This window comes from Misgurnus anguillicaudatus, chromosome 20 (assembly GCF_027580225.2).
Source record: "Misgurnus anguillicaudatus chromosome 20, ASM2758022v2, whole genome shotgun sequence".
NCBI classification, from domain to species: domain Eukaryota; kingdom Metazoa; phylum Chordata; class Actinopteri; order Cypriniformes; family Cobitidae; genus Misgurnus; species Misgurnus anguillicaudatus.
The window spans coordinates 15,493,613-15,502,111 of NC_073356.2; the positions used below are offsets into that span (position 1 = coordinate 15,493,613).

General features: G+C 39.4%; 1 long non-coding RNA gene across 1 annotated transcript; it reads right to left on the minus strand.

Moving 5' to 3' along the window:
• Positions 1–7,028: 7,028 nt before the first annotated feature.
• On the minus strand, positions 7,029–8,499 carry LOC141351438 (uncharacterized). Its single transcript, XR_012359692.1, has 2 exons — positions 8,229–8,499; positions 7,029–7,790 (listed from the first exon to the last, which is right to left on the minus strand). It is a non-coding gene; the product is annotated as an uncharacterized lncRNA (long non-coding RNA).

Consider the following 8,499-nt stretch of genomic DNA (forward strand, 5'->3'; position numbering starts at 1 on the left):
ACATGTCACAATCAGACAGACACTATTAGGATCTGTCTGTCTGAACAACCAGACACAAATGCCAGTAAGCAGAGAAGTGACCTATAGCAGCCACCAAAAGGGACCTCGCAAACTGAAATCCGATTGATTTGTGATGTGACAATTTATGTGAGTTGAACAATTGCACAGGTGACAAGTTACTTCAGAGGAGATGGCACCTGTACCAAACATATTGTCTAGGCATGTAATAGTAGTAGTACACTGTCAGAAAAAAATGACAAAACTGTACAGTACCTTTTCTGTCACTTGTGGTAGCCTCAGTAGTTTCTTTTTGTACTTTTATGGGTATACAACGCATTGAAATGCTGAACCTTTTTGGGTACAATATTATGAACCTTTATACCTTAATGACCTTGTGTACCAGACAGTTAAAAGTTAGGGGTACAAACATTTAACTGTACCTTTAAAGGTACATAATAGGTCCTTAATTATGGTACAATAATGTACCAAAAAATGTACAACATTGTATTATTGTATTATATATACCTGCCTTAGGGCAGTGGTTCTCAAACTGGGGGCCCTGAGATGGTGCCGGGGGCCCATGGTTTTTATAAAATAAATTAATTAATCATAAATTCTGTGTAATTAAATCTTAGACAAATAATGCTACTAACCAACAGCACTACATTGAATAATTTAATGTTTTGTATAATTAAAATGTTAAGTTTTACAAGGTTTTATGTCATACATTTTCTTTTTTGCAAAAAAAAACTTTGAAAACCACTGCCTTATACCACCCAGGCAACAGCAAAAAGGTACAGTTTTGTGTAGTAGTAGGAGCAGTAGTAGTCATATAGGCACCAAATTATTTTTCCGCCGGTGGGTGCTCCGAACGTCGTCAGGCAACGCTTATAGTGCATTCACACCAGCCACGGTAGAGGCAGCAAAAACGCTCTATTCATGAGTAGTTGGACGCTTGAACATTTGAGTTTACTCGCTTCATTCGTGAGTGAAAGCCACGCGTGAAATTCTAGTCATTCAAGACATTTACACCCCATTCAGACAGACACACCCAGCAGTAGCAGAGCGACGCGATCTCATTCATTTTAATGGTACTCATTTGTTTATTACAAGCAGATTTAGAAACGCCTCATTGAAAGAGACGCACAGCAATAACATCGCTGGCTGTCTGACCCCCCAGTCACATTAGCTACAAGAGACAGAGACAGAGCGACAGGCTACCATTCATTTTCAATGGGAGTGGCTGTTTGCCAGCGACATGCGACGAGCTCGCCACTGCGTGAGCAAGGCAGGGCCATAATAGACAAGCAGGCTATTTTATGCAAATGCTGAGCGATGCGACAAAGCGACTGCCAATCAGAGTGAAGGGACAGCGTGACGTAGGTCTGTGGCTGAGTCGAGAGAAAATAATTCAAGATGGCGGAAATGCGTATTTCTGTATATATCTGATAAGTTTGCCATTTTATCTCATACATTTTGTTACTTTTATCGAGAAAAAAATACTTTTAAATCCAAAAACATCGTTCTTGTAACTTAACAATACCTCTAAAGTGACTTTTGATACCGCTTTTAGATACAAGCCAAGGAACGCCCATCAAGCGAGTGCGTGTCGCTCGGTGTCGCTCACTTTTGTAGCTAATGTGACTGTAGGGTCAATGGGGCGTCACGTGGAAATTTGCATCATGGGAGGGGCTTCTGCGACTCCGCTGAGACTCCGCTCGCTTCCTTCAATTACGTCACTACTAAAGCAAGGTCCTGATTGGTTAACGCGGTGCGGAATCCACCGAAGTTCATATTTTTCAACTCGCGCGTTTCCCTCTGCAACGCTCAATTGCACACGTGCAGCGCCTACCGCGCCGCAGGATGCCTAATCGCGTCTTTGCATTGACTTAACATGTAAATCACTCGCGCTTGCCGCCTCTACTGTGTCTGGTGTGAACCCTGCATTAGGTTGCTTAGCAACAGCAGGCGCTACTGAAGCGTCCAATTGCTTTGGAGAGAAAAAGGATAGCGTCACAGTCACATTTTCCACACGGTTTAGGGCGAAATGTGAAGCTCCCCTTTTTTCAGCCTATTTATCAAAGCATTGTAGATATTACAACTCGCAAAAGCCACCAATCATAGAGGCTCCCTAATTTCGATAACTAAAATTAATTGAGCATTTATGGCATTTTTTAGTGGGTGCTTAGCCATTTCAGTGGATTTCATGCACTCTAAAAAAATCTAATGGGTAAATATTGAACCGGACACGTGCACAGTTGGGTTGTTGTTATGCAACCATGGGGTATAATAACCCAGCAGTTGGGTTAAAACAATACAGCATTGGGTCAATTTTAATCCAGCGGTGTGTTCTGTCCAATATTTACCCTTATAGGTCAAAAATAACCCAGCCATTTTTAGAGTGTGGGATCGGCAAGATGGCGCCTATGGCAATAGTTTTAAAGGGGCCATGGCACAAATAAATCTTTGGTGTCCCCAGAGCACATATGTGAAGTTTTAGTTCAAAATACCAATGGGTGTGTCCTTTAAAATGCAAATGAGCGGTTTGTTGCAATTGAAACTTAATTGTGCTGTGAATTATTTTCTCTCTCCTTTTCTCTGCACTAAATGGCAGTGCTGTGGTTGGATAGTGCAGATTAAGGGGCGGTATTATTATAATAAGAGCCCCTTATGACATCATAAGGAGAGCCAAATTTCAACGACCTATTTCCCATGTGCTTGGAGAGAATGGTTAACCAAAACTAAGTTACTGGGTTGATCTTTTTAACATTTTCTAGGTTGATAGAAGCACTGGGGACCCAATCATAGCACTAAACATAGGAAAAGTCTGATTTTCATGCCATGGCCCCTTTAAGTGCATTTAGAGTAAACATTTTAGAGAAAAATTATAAAGAAAAGGTTTATAATGCACTTTCTAAAAATGCTGGGTTATTTCCAATCCAGCATTGGGTCAAAAAAGGACAAACCCAACGCGTTGTGTTGTAATTTAACCAATGCTGGGTTGTTTTAACCCATTGTTGGTTCAAATATAAATATTGTCTGGGTATCTTTTTGAATGATGGGTTGAAAATAACCAAATATTTTTTATTTTACGTTTTACCCAACAATGGTTGAAAACCCACAGCATTTTTTAGAGTGCAGGCATTGATGAATGGTTAATGGGCGCAATAATTTTTGAAAATTATTTGTTTGTAACATTTTGACAAAAAGTTTAGAAATTGCTTGATGATAAAAAAACGTCAGTGTAACACTGTACATTTCAAAACTCAAAATAATTTATTAATTCTTGAGCAAAAATGTGGTGAAACAAATGTCAGACATGAATACATCAAATCTTCAAGTAAAGAATCGCCTACAGTATCAGATCAAATGAAACACTATGAATGACCATTTGTCTGAGAAGATAATTTTTTTATTACTTGTCTTTGACTGACCAGTATCTGTTTCAATAACAAACCTTCAGTGATATATGACTTAATGAGATGTGAGAGTCACGGTGAAATGAACATCCTTCAAATCTTTTTTTTAGCAGTAAGGAATAAAATCACACAGCTTTGTTATAACAAAATAAATAATTTATTTTACTTGTATTATTCCTTTAAATAAAACATCACAAACATACTTCTCACCAATACTGCTTGTTAATATTACCAGAAATTCAAATGTAATTTAATGATGCGTCTTTATAGAAACCTTGAGAAGTCTCTCTTGTAGTCAGTGAACGCCAGGGGCTAACAGATTAGTCGCCAAGGACACAGACTGCAGCTGCATTTAAAATCCAGTGAGTAATTTAATATATGCACCACATCCCAGCCAAACATCTTTAATAATCATAACACAACCATACACCGTCTTCCCCAGCCATTGCCATCTTCTGTCAGTGTCTAGTCGGACATATAAAATGACGAGTGAAAATACACAAAGGATGAATTACAGCGGATTTAATGACACCTGTAACAGCAGGTACTGGGATACACATTGTGTTATATTGCTCAATTTTCCAAATGCAATTTCCTCAGTGCATGAGATGGAGGCCGATCTGTCAACACGCACTCGGTATGAGATCATTCTCATCCGGACGGATATTGTCAAGGTCCAACAGTCCTGCAATAAAGCCGCCCGGTGGCTCAGCGGTTTAGACAGAGGTGAATTTGGTTTGGCGTGGATCATGATGGAAAGATGAGAGATAAACTCGACCATCTGCCAGAGCTAAATCGGAGACGGTTTGTCTGGCGGGTGGGCAGAGCGACTGCAGTTTCCATCCACTGTGACATCTCATCATAATAAATGAAAACAGTCTTTAGTTCAGTGTTTCTTCATTTAACAAGATTCTCTTGACTCACACGCTACTGAAATATGTTTAGGGAAATATGTTTGTTGGGCATCTGCACACAGACCTAGTTTTAGACTGGATTCTTGAAAAAAAAACGATCAATTTGATACAGATGGTTTAATCTCTCAATCATCTGGCAATGCATAAACCATAAAGATAGAGAAGAGGTTCACTTGTTGTTTGGACCAAACATCAAAATGGGTAAAAATCTGATTTAAGATGGGCCGGTCTGAATATCTCAGACACAGCTGAACTCTTCTGAAATGTAAAAATGATGAACATACAGTATCAAACATTGAGATGGATGGGTTACAACTTGAGGAGACCCTGCTGTAGTACCACTACTGTCATTTTCCTTAGCACAGTTTCCCATCTTCCACTTCCAGCATAATTATAAATGCCATAAAGCCCAGATCATCTCAGACCTGTTTCAGGGAGATGACAGTGACCGTGCAATGGCCTGTACAGTCACCAGATCTCAATCCAGTGTGGAGCATTGCGATGCGTCATGTCAGCACGGAGCAGAATGTCTAAAGGATGTTTCCAAGACATTACTAAATCCATATGTCATAAACAATTCAGGCCATATTCTCGGGTGAAGGAGTCCTATAGCATTATATTACAGCTGTGACTGACAAAGTGCTTACTGAGTGTATATGCACACTCCAAAGCACCATTCAGTCAAAGGTTTTTAAAGGGACAGTTCACCAAAAATGACAATTATGTCATCATTTTCTCACCATCATGTTCTTCTAAACCTGTATGAATTTGAACACAAAAGATATTTTGATATAAATTACAGTAAGCACCATAGTATGTAAGCGGAGTGGAGTGGAAAGAAATTGCGCTCTGCGCTTAAAGCATTTCATAATAACTCCGCTCAAGCTCAGCTCTGGATGTACAATATTCCGCTCCTCGCTCCCTCCCTAGTAACGCCTCGCTCCACAATTGCTCCATTGTAAATTTTAATTCTCTTTTGAAACAACAACAACCTCGTTGGCTCGTTAAAATATCAGAGCCCATTGCAGTTCTGTAGCAGAATGCGCAATTTTTTGCTCAACTTTAATAAAGAATATGGCATAAGACCGTGCTGTATTAAGGTAAATGCTGCAAATTATTTACAAATTTAAATTTTTTTCCCTGTGTTGGTAGTTTAGGTTGTTAAAGCTGTATTAGATTTTCTTTCCGAGTGTAAGCAGAAAACTTGTGTTTTCTTGACACGTGCCTTTTAATATTACACTAGGGGCCCTATTTTAACGATCTGAAACGCAATTGCGAAGCGCAAAGCGCAAGTGACTTATTGGGCGGATCTTGGGCGCTGTTGCTATTTTCCCGGCGGGAGAAATAACTCTTGCGCCAGGCGCAAATCAATAAGGGGTTGGTCTGAAGTAGGTTCATTATTCATAGGTGTGGTTTGGGCGTAACGTCAAATAAACCAATCAGAACGCTATCCAACATTCCCTTTAAATGCAAGGGCGCAAGTTCCATGGCGGGTTGCTATTATTATGACGGGTTTACCAGGCGCACGCCAGGAGCGGTTCACAGCCGAGGAGACCCACGTTCTTGTAAGAGCAGTCAAAGACAGAGAAGTTGTTTTGTATGGGGATATGAGAAACCCGCCCAAATCTGCTCCTCGCTCCTGGCAAAATCACGCCACTCCTCGCTCCGCTCCCACTCCGCACCGCTCACATACTCTGGTAAGCACGCAGTTGACAGAACCCATTAACTTCCACAGTATTTGCTTTTTCTAAGTCAATGGGTACCGTCAACAGTGACAACCAAGGTTAAAATCGTTAACGAAAACGAACAGAAAAACTGTTGTTTTTTTTTAAACATTACAATGGGACTTATTCACCTTATTCCGCCACGCCCCTTTTTAATTCTTCGCTCTTCCGCATTTTGTCAACCGACTTCCGCTGCTAATATGGCACAGTGCATTCGGTGGTTAGTTTGGGGGTTAGAAGATTGTTTGTAGTTCACTATAACTTTAGCCAAATGACAAATATCGCTACTGCTGTTAATATTTTAAATTAGGAGCACGGAGAAAACTTCATAAGACGCTCGGATAATCTTATATTGTCCCATCAATCATCTCGTGGTTAGACGATATGAAGCGGCCGCGGCAAGTAACCTATGGGACATACCTCGTCCTGTCAGGAGTTGATGGATCAGCATTGGAAATTATTAAAGTACTTATGCCTACCAATATTTACACAGTGATTTCGTCTTTTTTAAAGCAAATGTGCACCTGCAGTCCAATAACTTTTTCGTTTTTATGTGGTACCATGATAGAATTCATTTGCAAACTTGCCAACACTTATTCCTTCAAATCAGGAGACTTAAATCCTTTTAAGTGGAATCTACAAAGCTCACATATGGTTTAAGAAATTCCTTACAGATCATATCTGATCACACTGTAAAGGTTTATATAACTGCATGGGAGGTTACATCTGATCACATAGTAAATGTTTAATATAACTGCATGACATGTAACAGCTGATCACATAGTAAAGGTTTAATATAACTGCACAACATCTGATCACATTGTAAAGGTTTAATATAATTGCACAACATCTGATCACATTGTAAAGGTTTAATATAATTGAACAACAACTGATCACATTGTAAAGGTTTAATATAAATGCACAACATCTGATCACATAGTAAAGGTTTAATATAACTGCACAACATCTGATCATATTGTAAAGTTTTAATATAATTGCACAACATCTGATCACATTGTAAAGGTTTAATATAAATGCACAACATCTGATCACACTGTAAATGTTTAATATCACTGCATGACATCTGATCACATATGAAGGTTTAATGTAACTTTACAACAGGTAAAGCAAGACCACCCTGCAATAAATTAAGACACAGCTTTATCTGAGTCATCAGGAGCTGATCCCAAGTGTTTATCTGGAAGCTGTTGGTGTATGTACTGGTAAAGTGCTTGGTGACTGTGTAATGGATGCAATATCAACCCTGTGTAAAGCTGAACCAAAGATGGTTGTTTCTCAGCAGAGATATGTACATTTGTGCCAGCTCAACACATTGAAGCAGTTTCTCGGACAGGGTTTACAGGACTAGGATTTAATTATATTAGGACATTTTAGTTTTTACAAACAAACCCTACAAAAAAACAAGACTGGTGCGCATCTTGTGACAAAACAATGGCACTCATATATGTTGAGGTATGTCAGTAAAAGGTGTTTTTAAATTATTGTAGCTCAAATATGCATTTTAGCCTTGGACCAGGATAAGCCCTGTCCGGGAAACCGCACCATTGTTTTCCCATATCAGATGTAGGTTGCTTCAGGTTGAGTTGTGATTTTAAAGTGTAGTTGTGGTCAGAGACGGATGGATCCTCCCATTGTGTTTCTGCATCACAGTTTAGGAACATCACAGGCATCATCCTCACAGTTGTCCACTGCATCACTACACATCAATGCATCTGTGAAAACAATATAACCATAAACATGTTAGCATTTAAAATAAACTTGCATCATGAGAATTAATATATAAATGACACCCATACTTAAACAGAACAGTGTGTAAGAGAGAGATGCATTAAAAAGAGACAGTAACATTATACACACAACCTTTAACTTCAGTGTTAAATAATACGTTGTTTAATAGGTCATTATCAATATCTGAATGAGGAATGAACTGACATTCTAGCATCTGAAATCTCAGTAACTTGTAGGAATCACGTGGGCTACGTAAGAATGCAATGTAATATCTCGTTGTACTATCGTAAATGTAAAAATATAGGTGGACAATTAAAACCATTCAAATAGTTGCATTTTATAAACTAACGTTCCTGATCTTCAACGGACTTCACAAATCTAACTTTAGGCGAACGAGCACAAAGTTAGCTAAGATAGCTTACCTGAAACTGGCCACCTTTTCAACACCCGGCGTGGTTTAAAGTTACCGGAACATCGTAGTCGAACCATTACTTGGGATAAGGGTGTTCCTCAGTTGGCTTAAAATTGGTAAGAAAGAAACATAAAGGCGCTCGAGTGAGCTTTTTAAGCTTAACGCGTCGCCTTCAGTCACTGCCTCAGCTGCTCATCGTCTATGCGGCCGGAAGAACGTTGACAAAATGAGCGAAATGGCGCCGCCCTTGTTGTCGTGAAAAATAAGGTGAATAGCATTCT